Raw genomic sequence first — 19,333 nt, 5'->3', positions numbered from 1 at the left:
CTACCCCTGAGAAATCACTGTAGAATATCATATTGCCAAGGACCAGGAGAAAACACAAATTCTCTGAGTTTCCTGAAGGGCATGTGTGTAATGCACATCATCATTCATCATATGTGTTATACTGAGAGCTGTCTCCCGCTGTCTTACGGTAGTCTAGGTTCTTCATTTAACAGTGAAGCAATGAACAAGTATAAAATCTGGATGGAAAAAGGCTCTGGAAACTAAGTGCACATTGACTATATTAACCTCTTATGGCTTAATTCCAGTGAAGCAATATTTAATGGGAAGAGAGGAGAAGAGAGAAACAGTATACTGAGATGTCTTATGAATTATTGAAACAATATTAACAGAATTCACTTGATTTCTATTTAACTCTGGAATATGAATGATTGCACCTTTTTTTTTCAAATATAACCTAGTGAGCTGATATATAAATACTACTTAACATTAAGCAACTTCTTAGGGAGAAGAAAAAGATTTAGTATTCCCTTTTCAAAGGAATTTAAATTATTCATTTTTAAAGGAATAATTTTAAAGAAAGTATGTTAAACTTATTTAAAGGATATATATTTAGTACAAATTATTTTGTAAGATATAACATTTAAATTATTAAATTATAAAATATTTTAAAGCAACATTTCCTTTAAAGGAATGTGATTTTTAGGGACGTCACAACAGACACTAGCCTCCAAAAAAAGGATAAAGTTTTCCTCTATATATGTTATAAATAAGCTAAAGGATGGCTGATTCCCACTACTTAGAAAGTGGCATTTAGGAAAAAAAGTAGTCTACTTCTTTAATAAGCCTACTTGAATATATGCAGAAATGGTGGGTAACTCACAATTAGAAGATGGAATTACACAGGTTAAGGACAAAGTGTGACATTATTAGGTTCAGGTTGTGTATTTTGAAGCTAGTTACCAATCTACTGAGTCACCAAAAACATTTCATTTAAATTATGTGGGTAAACTCTTTTTTAAAAAATTGTTATTTATATTGTTTATATAATTATGCTTACTATAGCAAATTACTACTGTTTTCTGCTAACAGCTGAAAACTTTCCATTTAAAAAAATGGTTTTAATTCTCAAGATCAATATTTTTGTTTTGTACCTCGTTTAGATTAAATAGTTCCGAATTCATATTTATTACTGGGTAACCTACTTCATCTCAGAATTTAAAACTGTGCCAAGACTTGTTTTTTGGTGAAGGTCGTACAGGTCTTGGGTCTGAAATCTCTTGGCTGTCCCAGCTGTCACTTCTTCAGGGTGTCTCTTGTAGGCACCCTTTAGGCACTGGAAGGCTGATAGAAGGTGTCCCCAGAGCCTTCTCTTCTCCAGGCTGAACAGCCCCACATCCCTCAGTCTGTCTTAAGAGGAGAGATGTTCTTCCCTTATCCACCAACGCGGTACTCCAGTTTTAGAAGACCACCAAATTTTTCAGGCACAATTTGCCCTTAGTGAAGTCATCTTAGTGTCAAAAATCACCTCCTTATTTTCCATGTGCCTTAGCAATTCTACTCCTGTGTCTGCAAGCCAGGTAGTTTTCTGCCTCTCCTGTTTGAAAGGACTGTGCAATGTCTCTGAACAATCTCAGCTGCTGCACAAACACAACATAACATCTGTTTGTCTCTCAAACAAAAAATCAAGATTTTGGAGAGACGTGTGCTGGTGGGAGTGGTGATTAGCTTGCTAGTTCATGAGAGTGATGGCTGGATCACCGACTTGAGGTTCCATTCACTTTATTTTGCCTGGGGGTATTCAGATCTATCCTTCCCAGTCAGACAGCTAAGCTGCCAGACTTGCCCTCCGCAAGCTGGAGTCATTATCTTTTTTTATATTGCTCATAACTCAGCATAGCGTCTTGCATGCATGGTAACTGGGTGCAGTTGATGAAACTTTCTAAAAATGTTAACTTTAAATAAATGAAATCTCATTGAGTAATTTTTGTCCTAACATTCATAACACATGGAATGAGAAGAGATAATGTTAGACAGGCTGTTTTAAATGCCTGTGAAGCTGTTATGGTCATCTAATCAGTCTGGCTCCCTTCTGCATTTTAAAGAAAAAAAATTAAAATAAAACCTCTTAGTAGTTTCTGCATGAGTAAGGCTTTCAGAAGAGAAGCCTAACTTCAGAGGCTGCAACTCAGGCACTTGTAAAGCTCTGTCTCTACTTAGTATCAAGAAACCTTCAGTTCCATAATCATTCTATAAGTGACATGTTAAAAAAAATTTTAAAAGTCTAAATTATTAGAAAATATATTTAAAAAAGAATTAAAAAAAGACAGGCTAATTTATCATGTAAAGTCATAGCACATTGCTGTTAAAATGTGTAAATTGATTATGCCACATTATTTCTTGCTGGGGGGACCACCTAGAAATGCAAAAATTTTCTCAGTACAGAATGTTATCAGTACATCTCAGATGCCTCATCTATATGAGTTCATTGTTACCAGACCTGTCCCCTCTTCTGTAATTAAATCTTTACTCCAGGGGAGGAATGGGGCTGAGTAGAAATGGAAATGCATACTATGTAATGAAGTATATAAAAGATAATGTAGTGAAGTCATACAAAGTACCAAGCTGTTACCCTGGCAAGTTTTGTTTGTTGCTCATGTTTGCACTAGTTTTGACTTTTGTCTGACAGCTGTTGGGAGCTATTTTTATTTTTGTCACTGCTTCACATAAAATCCATCTCCCTAATCAGAATACTAAATGAAGAATCTACCTTTTGAAAAAGCTTTTTCTATACATAATAATTTTCTTCCTTAATTATGCCCTATTCATCAGAAGTGCACTGCAGCACTCATAGACTGTATTTTTTGCATTTTCTTCAGAGTAGAAAAATTGAAGACTCCCTGGGCCCATGGAGTGTCGACCCACCTGTCAAAGGGAATGTATCTACCTTCAATCTTGAAATGTAAGGGCTGTACTAATGTTAAAAAACTTATCCTACATATTCAGTATTGGTAATAAACTCTGAAACATGGAGATTTTTCCAAGGTTAAGAAAATTGACTAAAGCAAATATTGATATGTTTTTCTATAAATATTCAAAATGTTATAATGGAAATATTTTTGAAAATTTATAAGCTTATTTTATGCATGAAGAGCAATAATTCAGAACTTCGTCAGACTATCTTTTTGTTTCAGTGACAGGGCTTAAGGTGATTAAAGAAAAGGAAATATCATTTGTTGGCATGTGCACATCAGTGAGTTTGCCAAAACCACAGATATAAACCAGTGAATTTGTTTCCTTTTGAACAAATAGCAAAAAAAAGATTAAATTCATAAGAAAGAAGTCATTAATCACATATTTTGACTTATTCCTGTGGCAACCACCAATGTTTTAGCAGAAAAAAGCCTGCAGTGACAGTATTGCAGAGTGGATTTTGCACCATCTATGAGTAGGTGAATTAATAGGTTAACTATTTAAGAAATAAAAAGGTTTGGTCAATTTAATGTGCAAGTTTCAGCTAGGTTTTATATTAAATTTTTTTTTTACTTGAGAATGTCCTCACAGGATGGTTCTCATTAGGATTTGAAATATTTTGATTTCTTCTTTACACTCTCACTAAAATTGCTCTGGCTTATATCCCTCCAGTTGCTGGTGTCTACTGATGTGTTAGAAGAACAAACTAGGATGGCTATAGCCTTAACTCTAACACTGCTTCTATACAGTGATAACAAACAAGGCATTGGCATTGTTTCCTGCCACCGAAGCTGGACAGGATGGATTAGTGCCCCTCATTAAACCCGACAGGTAAAGGTAGGAAGAAGGGAGTGAAAACAAGCATGGCCTCGGGGAAACTGCTTATTCAAACTTCTAGACTTGGGAGCAAGGGAGATCCAGAGGAGCAAGCTGAGTAAGAGTTGGAGTGTAGATTATCAGAAACATGGGGTTTGAGACTTTCCCTGTCTCTTTTTCATTTGAGGAGGTGGTGTACCTTAGGAAACACCACAGTTGTCTGCCTCAGATTGCTGTGCTACTCATCCTTTCCTAAGAAAGCAGAAAAATTACAAAGGATGCAGAAGCAATCCAAATTAAAAAAAAAAAAAAAATAAAAAGAAGAAGAGAAATGTCATGAGAGATTTTAGCATGATCTGGGAAAATGGGTCACATCATTTGGGAAAAGAAAGAAAAGCATTACTACATGGTCCTATGCAAGGATGGCATGTTCACTGAACCCTGAAACTGGCTGAAATTAGAATGAAGGAGTTTCCAGAAAATAAATATGTAAAACCAACCAACCAACCAAACTTAGCATATCAAGAGTCTTAATTGCAAACTGATTAGATCTGTAGCAGGTGAAGACACTTGGGTTTTTTTCAGATAGCAAGGTTTCATATTTCCAATGGTGCGTTAGTGAAATATGATCATTAGCAAAAGATATATGAAGAACATTGCCTTTTATTTAGCCCACTGCACAAAATACCCTCATCTACAAAAATATCAACTTATTTAACAAATATTTTTGTTATTTGTTTCTAAATTTAGTGGTGAAAACAAGCTCTTTGGATAACTTGGCAATGTTTTGCTGGTTGAAGAGATTGTTTCATTACTGGGCATCATGTCTTCCTAAACAAAAAGATGTCTCAATGCTAAACATTTATTTTTTATGTTTATACTATACAAAAAAATTATGTAAATATGTTTAAGTATTCTAAATAAATAATTAATAAATAATAAATTTTAAACTTAAAAAATTAAGTATTAAAATTGCTGAAGTAGTTGTTTGTCTACATTTGATAGACTCAAATATTATACCATCATCTAAGAATAGTGTACTGTATTAGTCATAGAAATCCTGCTTCTGACCTTTTCAGTGAGGTGAATAGCATATTGGTTTATAAACTTTCTGGAGTGAATGCAGTCTGAGTCAGGTGCAATAGGAAAAACAAGCCTGGAAGCAATATAGATAAGCAACCACACAACAAACTTCAGGGAGGCAATTGCAGGGCAATGGCGTTTTTCCAAGCCACAGGACTCAGCTGTTCTGCTGGCCGGGAACAAGGAAATCAAAAAGATACATTGCAGCTGAAAAGCTCTTCCTAGAAAAGGAGTCAGCCAGTGAATGGCCAACGTGCAAGGGAAGGGAAGCTGACAAAGCTGAGCATCCCCACCAAATAAAGCTACTCTGGTGGACTTGAAGATTTTAAAATATACTTTTTTGCTGAAGTAATTTGTTACTCTGTAAGAAGTACCTTCTCTAAAGAGAGAATTCATTTATGATGGTGGACCATTATCAAAGGAGAGCAGAGAGACAGAAAGAGCTGTCATTCAGCAATGGACTGGACTTCCCACCTCCCCCACAGGAATTATTGTCACTTATGGTACCTCTGCAAGAAAAAGTGTGGGTGGTTCCAGGTTATGTGCAGGGTGTGAAGGGGGTGGCAAAGAGCAGACTGTTAGGAAATTCCACTTTGACCAGCTATCTCCCTTTTAATACAAATAAAACAGTAAATGGGAATGTATATACCCAAGCAAATTATAACTTAGTCCTGATTACCAACACCAAAAAATACTATTTCAAATAGAAAATATGAAATGAAATACTGAAAACTCAAAGGCCTCAAGAATTGTAAAGATGAAAAACACAAAATTGATAGATAAATGAATTCTTCGTGCCTTACTTCTTTTAAGTATGGTGAGAACCAGCATAAATCAAAACATAAGAGCACATGTTGCAGAACTACAAGACTGCCATCTGAAATTGGATGTTTAATTTTTTCTCAAAATATTCTTAAAATATTCTTTAAAATAATTAATAAAACTGTGTTTTGACAGAAAGTATGCCCTGAAAACAATTTCTAAAATAATTCAACTAGAAGAGTGAGTCCCAAACTGGATAAAGAAATTTTTCTTTTATTTAACGAGCACATTTTATTTCTTTTTCTGGTTACAAACACACATTAATTCAGGATGAACAATAAACATAGCAAAATATAAATGTTGAGGAATCAGGATGCAATTAGCAAAATTTCAAGGGACTATGCCCCTGCTCTTACTGCCTTTCACTGGTAGCAGAGTATATTCTCCTTTTTGCTGAGACAGGAGACCTGTTTCCAAGCGTTGGTGCTCCTGTGAGGAAGTTTTAAAGTATTTTATGATGTCAACTCTCTGTGAGTGCAATTCTTTATTAAAGAAGTCTAAAAAGACTAAAGCCCAGACCATGCATAAAGGTTTATTTGATCTTAAGTGTTTTATTTGTTTGCTTTGTTTCCAGACTTGTTTGATGCTAACTTGATTTTTTTTCATTCTTCCAACCACTGAAATAAAGATATATAGATATATGTATATATAATGATTGGAAATGGTTTATTTATCAGAGTCTTTCCATTGTTACCAACAGCAGTTGGCTTGACAGCAGCTTGCTCTTTTGGTTTGAAGCCTTGAAAAGGAGATTTCTACAGCTAACAGAAGTGATTTTTTTTTTTTAATTATTCCTAATATTTCATTGTGAACTGCAGAAGCTAGTAAGAACAATATCACGGGGGAATATTAGTATACCTCATAACAAGTTATAGGGAAATACATGGTTTGATAATTTTATATGAACTTATTAATCATGTTGGAATGTGCATCTGGCCCAACATATAAGTCTGAGAAAACAGAGTGTGCGATATTGCTGCCACTAAAACTCCATTCATATAGAGACAAAGCTTATACATACATATATTAATGTGATTCATGATCAAGCAACTGAACTATATCGCTCACTGATTTTTCTCTGTAGAGGTGTTCTCAGTGAGTATGGCATGTTTTGGAGAGATATTACTGACTGACGGCGTGCTGGTTCATTTCCAATGTTAATTACATGAGCACTGTAGCTGTCTTCATGATGGATAGCAAGTTGTTGACAGGAAGCTCTTTTCCAGAGATGGAACACCAGTTCCCCACAGAACTGATTTTTCCTTCTGTGATGCATTCACTTAATTGAACGCATCTAATGGCTCTTGATAATTGCACTAAAAAGGTTTCAAAGCAAAATGAAAAGAAAAAGGCAAAAATCCAACAGGACTTTATGCACTCTGTTATTATTTTTTAGTTTTTATGGTTTGTCTTGGAATCATAAAAATAACTTAGACATAAAAGTTCAATGAAGATGACAACAACAAGAAAAGAGAAACAAAATGCTCTCAGGCTAACAATTTTTCTCACCAGGATCAGGTTTGAAGTTTGTGACAATACAACAAAACAAAGACTTTATCAGTGTGATCAACAATGTTTGAACAGATGTCCAAAATGTTTTAATTGCATTTAACTGGGTTGTGAGGAAGAGTCAGTCTAGGCAATACCTCCAAGATCCCATTCCAGTCTTATTTTCTGTGACCTCTAGAAACTGAAAACAAGCAAAAATTTAACAAAGTTCTACATGTTCTGGGCCAAAATAATTTTATTTTAGTATGTTCTCTAGATGTTTCAGATAGTGTGTGGTGATGAAAAAAAACACAGTGACATCTGCACCATCCCACATTTTTCTCATGAACAAAATATCTCAGAAGGAGAGTCAGAAATCTTTTCCTCACCCACCTGAGGCTTAATCCTGTTTCTCCCTTTCCTGTTCACTTTTTAGAGAGATGTTTCCTGTATTGATGGGGTATCAAAGTACTTCCACTGTCAATATCCATTGGTTGAGTAGAGGCATAGAGCAGGGCTCACCTTAGCTAAGGACAGATTCTGTGCATCAGAACTTTTAGCAAAGGGAACAGCCATGATAACCTACAACTATTTGATTCTGGGAGTAGATAGGTAGGGTGATGCTTTACAAAAAGTTAGATAGATTTTTTTTTTTTAATTCCAGTCATGACCTTGGCATCATTACTCACTCAAATTAACAAAGGATCAATCCTTGGTTTTAATGTTTCACATAAGCAATGCTGAAAGGCTGAAATTTGTTCAGTAAACAAAACCATTAAGCTGTAGAGATCACAGCACATTGATGAGCATCTCTCGTAGGCAAATTGGCAAAGAGGTAGACAGCTTTGTCCCTTCCAAGGTGGGAAGCCAAAACTTTTCAAATTTGAAATTAAGAAGCTGTGTTCCGCTTCAGTCATGGTCTTTCAATGAGCTCTCTATACATAATCGGTTCTAGAGCTGTGATGTCAGAGTACCCCTGCAAGAGTAAATTTGCAAGTGAAAACTTTTCGTGTGGTCAAACACAGCGTTCAAACCTTGGGGAAACTAAAAGGAGCAAAAGTTCTCTTTCAGTGTCACCTGACAGTTCTTAGTTTTCACTGGCTGGATTCCTGTTAGAGCATAATCCTTGTCTTTTCCCAATATGCTGCTGGGCACTCACATCATTTTTCAAAAATCGGTAGTTAGAAATATGTGTTTTTCACATATTAGGATTACAGAAGTGCCTGCCATGTATGTGCCTGCATCCAACAGGTTTACAAGGTAAGTGAATGGAGTAAACAGCATGATATTTATTCAGTTACTCTGTATGAAGAGTTAATTCTATAAGAAAGGCAAGTTAGAGAATGTCCCTGTAATATTGTCAAAGACAGATATAATTGTAAGAAAACTCATTTTGTAAAACAAGCTAAATCAAATGCAAAAAGTCACTTCCTTTGGTACAAATGCTGGTTTCACAATGTTGCAGTAGTGTATTTTAATTCAATTAAGCCAACAAATATAATTTCACACACACACACTTCATCTAGAATCTTTGGCAGCCTTTACAACGACAAAGTTAAGTGTGTCACCTATGCCTGTGTACATATTCTTGCACACTGTCACATATATACACATTACACCTGCATAGTAGATATGTGTTCAAGGGCTGGTGAAAGACAGAAGTTCCAATCCCACATATTTTTTCACCTCTCGATGTTACTTTTTTCCATCACCTAAGAGTTCCTGCTGCTTCTTTAACTGCACATTTTCCCAGAGATTCAGAGACAGTTTGTTTCAAATACAGGAGCTTTATTTCTCCTGTGGGTACTTAACAGCTATTTGAGAACATTTATGTCTAGTGGTATTACGACATTACCAGCAAACTGATTCATACAGTAGGTTTATTAACTTTGTGCACTCTCTTCCGTCTTAAAACTGCTGCAGTTTCTGATCTATTCACAATCAAAAAGGGCAGTTTATCACAGTTTTTCAAATGAACATCAGTGAAATGTTGCTTTTAGTACTCAAAATGAGAATAAATCAGTAAAAAATAATAACAAAAATGATGGTTCTACTGTATAGTTCAATATAATAGCACAGAAAAGCTAGAAACTGAAAGAGGAGCTATGTCTTTACAGAAGAGGTTAGAGGGGAAAATTTTTTGTTCTTTCAGATTGTCTGATATTGAAAAAATTCAGCAGAACCTGGTTTTATGAGTGAATGGTCTGTTACCACAAAGATGATCAGTTAAAGAAACAGAATTTACAGACAATCTTTTCAACAAAAGAAATCAATGGATTGAGGCTAATTATACTATGATTTTTAGATGTCCCACATCTGAATGAACTTTTCATTATCTCTTTTGTCTCTGAAAAAAAGTTGCAAATGCCTCAGTAGTGGATAGTATATTCCCTAGCTTTATTTGTCTCAGCAGAGATTCCTCCATGTTTCCTGAAATAATACCTTGTGACTCCTTGGTAAGCTGCAGCAGACACATTTTCAGACCTTTTAGCAAATAGAGGGATCATGAGATCTTTATTTCTACCCAACAAATAACAGCGGGTATGCAACACAACTAACAGAACAGTTGATCATGTCTACATAACAGTAATATTAGCTCTGCCTGGATTAAAATTGTTCATCATGTGAAAGAGAGAGTATTTGCTAACCATTCAATTATACTGCTTGGGATTTTTCAAAATTTCAGCTTCCAAGGTGAGATCCAGAGTTTGCCAAAATCAATGACAGATTTCTTCTTATGCTCAGAAGGATACTTTGTGTAGGTGTCACAACCAAAAAAACCAAAAAGTGAGGCATACTTATCTGTATAATTTTATGCTATAGCTCAAAATGAACAGTTGATGGCTCTCACGGTGAACCTAGTGATTGCTATGATTGATCTTCAAATTAAAACTTTGATAGATGTGACTCATAGAGATCAATTGGATTTGATAAAAATCCTTCACAAAAACAGTAAACTAATGAATTTTTAGAAGCATCCAGAGGATGGCATGTTCCACTGGCAACGAGACCTATGCTCTTAAATCACTTCAAGAACTTAGAGAAATCCACATTTTTCTGTTCCGTGCTTAAAATGCGGTCTAGAAACATAAATTTCATAAAAGTTTTGGAAAAAGATAATCCAGTACATGTTCCTTACCGCTGCATTGAAAGTACCTTGTGCAATTTGTCTTGAATGCTTTCAGTTGTGGTGATCGTATCAACTCCCACAGTCTTGGCACAATTGCTGCCTCTAGTTGCTAAACTCTTATTATCAAAGAATCTGAAGTATTTTCCAGCTAACCTGCCTTTAGGATCCCCAGTTGGAGCATTGCTGCCTTTAGCTGTTCATCAGTTTAATGAAGTGAAGAAGTTAACTACAAACACTTTTGCCACCCATGAAGCTCAGTCATGACTCAGTTATGAAGGTCTAAATCAGGTGAATCCAGATATTACTTCATTCCCTAACTAGAACTTTGTAGTAGGAAGGCTTGATCTTAAAATTTTTCGTATTAATAGTCCTAGGATTTCTGTGGTTCACCAACCTAGCTATTCTTCCTGAACTTTGTATGCAAGTGTGTTTACACTGTGAGGCTGGATAAATAACTGAATCTTTCAATTCCCCATGCTATCATCTAGCTTTCCCTTTTCTATGAAAAATATAAATGTCAATGTTGAGCCTCATGGAAGTCCTATTAAACCCTAATTTCTTACATGAAGGAAAACAATGTTCCATTATTTCCTAATAATATGAATATTAACATGAAATCAATCAATGTGAAGTCAGCATTTATTCCTAAACATAATCAAGATTAATCTTGTATAATTGTAGCAATTCTGATTCCCATATAGGTTTCTGCTTGTTCCAGACATTGAAATTATGCCTATTGAAACTTTCTGCAGGAAACATGGTTTTCTACAGAAAGAAATGCTTGAAAAATGGTGATAAAACACTTACAATGTTGTTAGCCTTCCTTAAGTTGAATCTTGTTCCTGTTTTGCCAATAATTTTACCATTCTCTTCATTTTTCTGATAGAATAAAATCACCTCTCTGAAAAATCTAAGACTAAAATGTATAGTAATAAAGTGATAGCTTTTTTTTAATTGTCAAGGAACTAAAATGTTCCAACGTTTTGTTTTTTATTCTTCTTTTTTACTATCGGGTTGATTGGCCACTGTCTTTGTACAGTCTTCTTCATTCTCCTCGGTCCAAGGATGTATTTCAGAAGGATCAGAGAGGAACGGAGATTACAGCTTTGCTACTTATAAAACCTGTGGCACAAAAGTGCTCCTACCTATGTAGGGTCTTGTCTACCTACGGAGCCCCAAGAATCAGGCAGAGAGTATCTGATTAATCCTCAGTAGCAATTTATGTTTAGGGCATTAATAATTCAGTCTAGCCTACCTCTGTGTTTGTTCCTTTTTTATATTGTCCTTTTTTAATTATTATTTTGTTGGTAGTAAAAAAAGTGAGTATGCTCATGCTGTAGTAAGTACAGCAGTCTGGTTACAGAAGTTCTGTCAGTCCATGCTGGACTGAGAAAAAAGGAGGTATGGTGTGTATTTAATTAGGTTGAAAATAAGTTAACAGCTTGCTCAGAATCCAAGTGCTGCGAATTTTTCTTTCTGAGCACATAATAGAGCATGTCACTTGTAACGGCAAATAATTTTGTGTACTAACTTTATCCTTTATAATTTTAATGTGCACCAGAGCTTTTAGACGCCTTTACAACATGTATTCATCTGAGTTACTTTTGACTGAATGTTCAATCAAATCACCAGTGACGTGCACAGTGCAATGCAACCACAGGCAGCACTTCCCAGGTGCTCAGTCTTTTCTTTGACACTATTTCTGGTTGAGAGAAAATAGGGTTTTGAATGAGATTGGCTTGCCACTCTTTCTCTGGATTATCTTTAGTTATTTCTCTCACTGCCTAGCTTTGTTGTAAACGTTTCTGTACTGAAGGCTTTTAAATTATAGATAGTGCTCTGAATGCAACTGAAGTTCATCTGTGGCTGGAGAAGACAGTGTCTTTCCCCATAAACTGACTTATACAACGCTGATTTAACTAGAAATTGGTATTGTGGCATTTTAGGCATAGACCTATTTGCACTGCATAGGCCAGCGCCAGCTCTAATGCTGTGAGCAAAGAACTGGAAAGTGCTGTATCAGTATGTGTCAGAAAAAGTGTTCTCAGGCAGAAATATTTGCAATTATACACCTTAATAGAACATCCATTTTTGGGGCTCAAATATAAGAAAGACCCAAACTCAAGGGAGCTCAACAAGAGCCACCAGGATGGTTGAGGGGTGGAGCATTAGTCCTACAAGGAGACGATGGTCTCAAGATTTAAGCCTCAAGAAGAGATTATTTGGGTGGATTTATCAGCCCTCTCATGCCTTACTGAGATGATGTGAAGTGCTCTGCAGTGGAGCAAGGAAAGACAAGAGGGAGTAGGCACAAGATGAAGGATTGATGTTCAGAATACACTAAATTAAGCTGAGAAGCTTTTTTTTACCTCATGAAGATGGTCAACCAGAGAGGTTGCACAGTCTTGAACTTCAGAGATGCCCAAAACTCAGCTAAATAAAAACACTGAGCAGTTTGGACTGATCACAACTGAAGATTGTATTAAGAGATCTCCCTTTCAGCCCAAGTTATCCCATAACAGTTCTCTTTATTAAGTGAACAGATTTCATGTGCACTGAAAAACATGACACATGCTCGGGTATGTAAACACAGTTTTCAAAAAGGTTTGTAATGGTAGGTCCTTCTGAAAATTTTCTATGTGTGTCTTTATGTGTCTCACTTTCCTTTAAAAAGCCCCAAAATTAGACCTCAAAGTCTAAAAGTCACATGTTGCTTAAGAAGTTAATTCCCATGTGATTTGATTTTTCTATTTTTCACTGATGCTGGAGTGCTAGCTAGCATAAAAGAATGATCTGAATGTGATAAGGGACTGCTGTCATTACTATAAGATGTTTCCTTTCCCTGTTTCATGTTCTAAAAACAAAACAAAGCATCTCTTGTGATAAAGATATCCTTTGTTTCATTGATCTTGTTTCTTCCCAAAGCCTTCTCCAAAGTAGATGTAATGAACTTTACCTGTTCATCAGGATCTTATCTTCCATTAGTTGCAGGCAGTTTGTGTTGATACCTTTGAATTCACAAAGCTGGTCATAGGCCTAATTTCCATCTCCAAATTCTTTACCCTCTCAAGAATTCTGAATACTGCTCTTATTGTTCTTACTAACTGAATGGCAGGCCAGCCTTGTAGTTCTTGCCTTGCTCTCAGTCTAACTAGGTCACTGGTTACACACTTCCGCTTAGTTAATTATGCAGTTATACTTTATATATGCAGAAATGTAAACCCATATATATCATACAAATGAATATAATTATATGCAGACAATTACTTAGAAGTATGTATGCATATACACGCATACACAGTTATATAAGTAAACTGGGTATGACATGGATAACATTCAACACTTCTGAGATGTATTTATCAAACATAGAAATAAACTTATAAAAAGCAAATTTTTTCTGAAATTGAAATGAAAATTAGGAAAGATAGTGATTTAGACATATCAATTTTGCAAATTAGAGCAGTGCTTCAAGCAGGTTTGTTCAGGGTTTTCAACAGATACCTCTTTCCCAAAACATGATCGCACACACTGCCAATGGAAAGCTGTGCAAGTGATGTTTTGTTAAATCATATTTCAGAACTTATCATGTGTGTTTCACTCATTTCCCTTCCAAAGAAACTGAAAAAAGAAAATTGGTACTGGAATGGTACTTTGTTTCCAAAAATAAGATACACAAAGACATGTTTAAACAAACCAAGGCCTGAGTTATGACTTCATTATGACCATTATGATTTCCCAAAATCAACTATAAAGTCCATTACAGTAATTTATTAGACTTTTGTTTATAATATAACTCTGAATCTTTTCAGAAGAAAGCTAAACTAACTGTGTTTCTTTGGTTTTAGGCAAACAGAGTCCATTATTGCTGCAATGTTGCGTTTACTTATTACTGATTTTGCACAGTGAGGCAAAAGAATAGTGTTAGCCAGAAAGAAAAAATGTTACCTGTAGTAGCATTTCCATTTTCTCCAGAGATGTGTATATACTTTGGAAAAACTACTTGTTGAAATTCTTGATACTCTGACACACTATACAGCAAACAAGAACAAGAGGGTACTGGGACTAATAGCTGAACATATTCACAAGATGGGATAAAAAATAGAAATTGTAGATAATTCCTGTATTGATACAGTACAGGTAATTTTAATAACTTTTTCATTCTTTATAGAGCAGTGCTGCTTTTTTCTGTCATATAGTAGTAACCGGAAAATACTTATGTTTAACTATTCCTTATATAATTGCTTTCATAATTTTTATTGCTTTTATTATAGAAACTTCTATTAGAGTAAAACCAACCATGAGATGCGACATGTTGCAAATATTATATTCCTATTTTGCTATACTATTTATGGTAACTTATTTCTTCTGTTTGGTATAGAGATCTGTTTGCTGAAATCTCTAGTGAAGTGAAATGGATGACTGCCTGAAAAGCACATAAGAAACAGGACATTTTGCACCGTACTAAAAGAGTGTTTATCAGCTGTTCACTGTCAGACAAAAAGGACATTTCCAGCAAGTACCAGGGAGGTCTGTCTTGGTGTGGTATTATTGAATAGTTTTGTTAATGACTTTGACCTCTCATTAGAAGTGATTTGTAAAATTTATGGATGTCTTGCTGCCTCACAAGAACTGAGAGATAGGATGAAAATTCAAAATGTCTGTACTGAATTAGACAGATGGTTTGATATCAACAAGAATAAAGTAGTGCAGACAAAAGCAAATTCTTCATGTAAAACCAGAGAAATAGGATGCATAAAGGCAAAATGGGGACTCATTGTCTCGGCAGCATGACTACAGTAAAGGATATGGGAATAATAATTGCCATAAATTGAGTAAGAGTCAGAAATACAACGCTGCTGTAAAAAGTAAAAACAAAAGTCACAGAAGAAGTCATAGGTCAGTCCAGGATATATTAACAGCTATATAAACTGTGTGCAGGTCTCATTTCCATTCACATGTACCTAGCAGCAGAGAGGCTTTATGTAGAGTAAGGTGTGCACCTTTTGGCACTGTGCTTTGGCACACAGGTTCACATGTAGGAGAAGGGCAACAACAAAAGGGAAATCAGGTTAGACAGACATCTGAAGAGTGGAATCTAGAAAAAATAAAAAAAGGAGCTTGATTAGTTTTGAAAAAATAAAGGTAATGGAGTATATAACAACTTCAAAATATGATTTAAAGAGAAGGTGTTGCATTGTTCTCAATGAATATGTTGATTAGATATGTAGAAAATCTTAATGGGGAGATGATTTAGACATTACTACAGGTAAGCAATGGGTATAAGAATAAGGAAAATTTTTAAAAACATAGATTTGTGTCGTATGAGGCAGGCTCAAGTGATCCCTTTGTCCGGACTCAAAGTAAGTGATTTCATGAGGTCACCTCTGATTGTGCCTTTTCTCTCTGAAGGAAATTCAGGGCCATCAGAGTAAGGAAGTAATTTTGACCTCATGATGTTACTGAAAAAAAAAAAGTGCCTAAACAAGAAAATTGACTTTTGGGTTTCTTGAATGTTTAGATAAGGAGATTGCAAGTAGGAATCCAGTAAGAAGAATAAAGTTGCCTCATAAAGTTCTCATACAAATGAACCAATGAGGTAATTCGATGAGTATATATTTCCTGTATCAACTAAATTAAAAATTTCAATGAAAAGCAAAAAAAATAGTTCCTGAATTGGAGAGAGAGAGAGAAGTTGTGCTTAAGTAGTTCAACCCATTTGTCTCATTATAAAGGGAACTTAAAGACAGCCTGATTACACAGTACATGTACCTCCATGGAAAAATATATGGGAGTGATATTTGCACAGGTTAATTCTCAGCCCAAGACCTTGCTTCTAAGGAATTTTCTCCCATCTGTGTAAAAAGATAGTATGCTCATGGGATCAATCAGAGCAGAAGGCAAGCTTCTGGTGCTCTAAACGGCTCCCATGAGGGTGCTCTCTCTTCCTTGAGACAGGACCTAGGAAGACTACATCTCTGGGGTACACTGACTACCATCCTGAATGCCTCTGTAATTTAGCAGCTGACAGCTGAAAGCAAAAGACAGCATTTCAAACAATGACAGTGATTAAGCTTTGGGAGTTGCTGTAAGGGAAGTGGCATATCTCCTGCTATTTTTAAATCAAAGCTAGATGTCTCTTTGAAAGTTTTGCATCAGTTAAATAGAAGGCATGATTCAATTAAAAGAAAGTTACTGGTCTCACTAAAGGCATGAGTGTCTGAAATAGAAAGGGCTATGATTTAAGAGCATGATTTAATGGCTTAACTAGGAGCTAGACATCGTTTTATATGAGCAGTAAGAAACATGTAATAGAGTGTCTAGTACTCAAAAATAAGGTAATTTCACACTGCCCCTTGATTTACCTATTTGTTTCTTTCTAGGCCTAAAGGAGGAAAAATATATATTTGTTGACAAGCTAAATTATTTGTGGCTATAAATAGAACGATACTGCTATCAAAAGTATCTGATGGGACCTGATGAGAACAGTCTGTGACATTTTATCTCTGTCTTACTTTATCGAACTGTCTTGATTTGCATTATCCTTATTCTATTCTTACACCAACTAAGAATTAAAACTTAGTAAGAGATTCAGTATTGTAACAGTATGTAGCATGACAGCCCAAAATTAGATTTTTCAAACTCTCAGGTAAAAAAAAAAGAGAGCACAGTAATCTCTAAGTTATGCCCTACTTCCCTTTCCCCCTTTTCTGTTATAAACCTTTTACCCTACCTTGGAAGTTTTAAGGATAATACTGCAGAACATGCTTTTCAACATGGACATTTTTTAGAAGCTTGTTTGCATGTTCTTGCTTATTAAGTAAACTTTCACATAAAGTCACACAAAGACAGGGTGCACATGCAAATATATCTATGGCAGAGAGAAAACTCATCTTGGATCATAATATTAAGATGTTGATACTGGTTGCAGTCTTGCACCTAAACGCTTGCTCTCTGCTACAAGATGAAACAGCTGCAATTAGAGGGTGGGTTTAGATTGGGTATTAGAAAGAAATTCATAACTGTGAAGGTCGTGGGTACTGACAAGTTGCCCAGAGATGTTGTGGATGACCTATCCCTGAAAGTGTTCAAGGCCAGATTGGATGAGGCTTTGAAAAACTTGGTCTAGTGGAAAGTGTCCTTGCGCATGGCAGAGGGTTGGAACTAGATGATCTTTAAGGTCCCTTCCAACCTGAATAATTCTGTGAGTTTATGAATCCCCACAGTGTGTTTTGTGCTGTAAGAGAGCTTTGTATTATTCTGGGCAATGGAGTTGAAAAGAGCCTTCCTTTCTTAAATCAAACTGACAGTACTTGTGAGAGGAATATGTTGGAGGCAGTGCTAGAAATATTCATGCTGTGAAAAGATAAGGAAATGGGGGGAAACTGAATAATCAGTTGTCAGCAAAATTTATGTTCTGTAAAACAAAATTCAGTGTCCAGAATTTCTTCCTTGGTTGGAACTTCATGTAAGGGAAAAAGTAATCTTAATACACTGAAATATAATAAAATGTACAAAAATTTTAAATTCCAATTTAATTGCGGTGGATTTTTGTGAAAATATATATAGTTCTGAATTACAAGAGATATGCTTTCTTTAGTAACATTATAATGTTCCATGTGATAATTAAAATAAAAAAGTTACTCAAACTATATCCAACTTCTTCCAATCTGCATAAAGATATACACAGAAACACAAGGTCTGGAAGAAAAAAGTGGGTAGACTGATGAACGCAGTGAGCAGTCACAGCTCTTACTTAAACCTGTAAAAGCTGGATGTATTAACCAATTCTCAAAATTAAGATATGTATGGAGGTGCCTGACTTGAGTCCACAAGCTTGAAAATGTTGATGTGAATTTCCAATTCAAGTTTTCCCTATATCCTAAGCAAGGATTGCTCTTATCTCATATGACAGCTATTATCTTATGTAAAAACTTGTATCCTTTTCTTGCTAACACTTTCTGAAATTTTCCATTATTCCTACCATCTAAAGAAAATGTTGCTTTAATAAGCAACATTAAGAAGTGATTATTCTGTGAACAGCAACTGGGACAGCCAGTTTCTGTATTATAGATAATGTTCTTAAAAAGAGGCCATAATATGTTTTGGTTATTTTAATAAATGAAAGTGTCTTTGTAATTAGACCATTTTGTATATGTAAATCTTAGTGGAGTGAGAAAGTAACTGCTGCACATTCCAGAGTGACAGGGCGTACTGGGATCCAGTACACTTATGAAGCAGGAATGTGGCACAGTGAATGAGATTCATCCCATATCATCTTAGTAAGCTACATGGAGATGTCATAGTTTAGGCACCCATGGATGCCTTTTTAGTCATCATCCAGAGATATGCAAGTTCATGTGACCTTTTTGAGGTCTGTTTCAGACTGTGATGAATAATAGTGCAAAAAAAGTAAGATAAAAAGTAGCTTCAAAGAAAGGTGAGTCTGAAGGAACAGCAAGCAGAACCCCATTTTTGTTTTGTGTTTGAGGACAATTAAGAGTTTGTGGTTGAGTTTTCCACTGAATGGGCTTTCTATTTATGTCCTCAGTATCATTTCTCTGAGGAACTGGCAGTTCTTCCTTAAGCCCTTTGCCCCTTGTTTCCTGTAACTTTATGTACCACTTCTCAGTTTATTGAATTAATCTATTCTGATATCCCTTGGTCAGCTCTGATTGCAGAATCCCCTTTGTTTTATCTGCTCAGGAATAATTCCAACAGCATCATTACCGTCAACATGAATAAATAGTCTTTCATGATTTGGCAAATGGGCCTTGGCAGTGACATTTCCTATGGTGGTGACAGATCTGGCTGGCAAACAGGTTCTTCCACTCCTTTTGGAAGGGAGTCACTTTGTTTCCTACTAAGGGCTGTGACTCTGATCTCATAATCTTTAGGGCACATGACTTTTCCTGCTTTGCCACAGGTAGCAGTAATCCCTTGTACCTTTACCTGTCTGTGGCCGCTGCTGTAAGCCTCCCTTCCCCAGGGTTATGCTGCCGTGCACCAAGGTAACAAGGTCCAGCTGTGATATGGCACACCTGCAAAAGTTTGAGCCCTATGGCT

The sequence above is a fragment of the Manacus candei genome, unplaced genomic scaffold, assembly GCF_025592945.1.
Source record: "Manacus candei isolate 608988 ecotype Guabito, Panama unplaced genomic scaffold, ASM2559294v1 h1tg000014l, whole genome shotgun sequence".
In the NCBI taxonomy this organism is placed as follows: Eukaryota; Metazoa; Chordata; class Aves; order Passeriformes; family Pipridae; genus Manacus; species Manacus candei.
Note: the sequence above shows the minus strand (reverse complement) of the source record.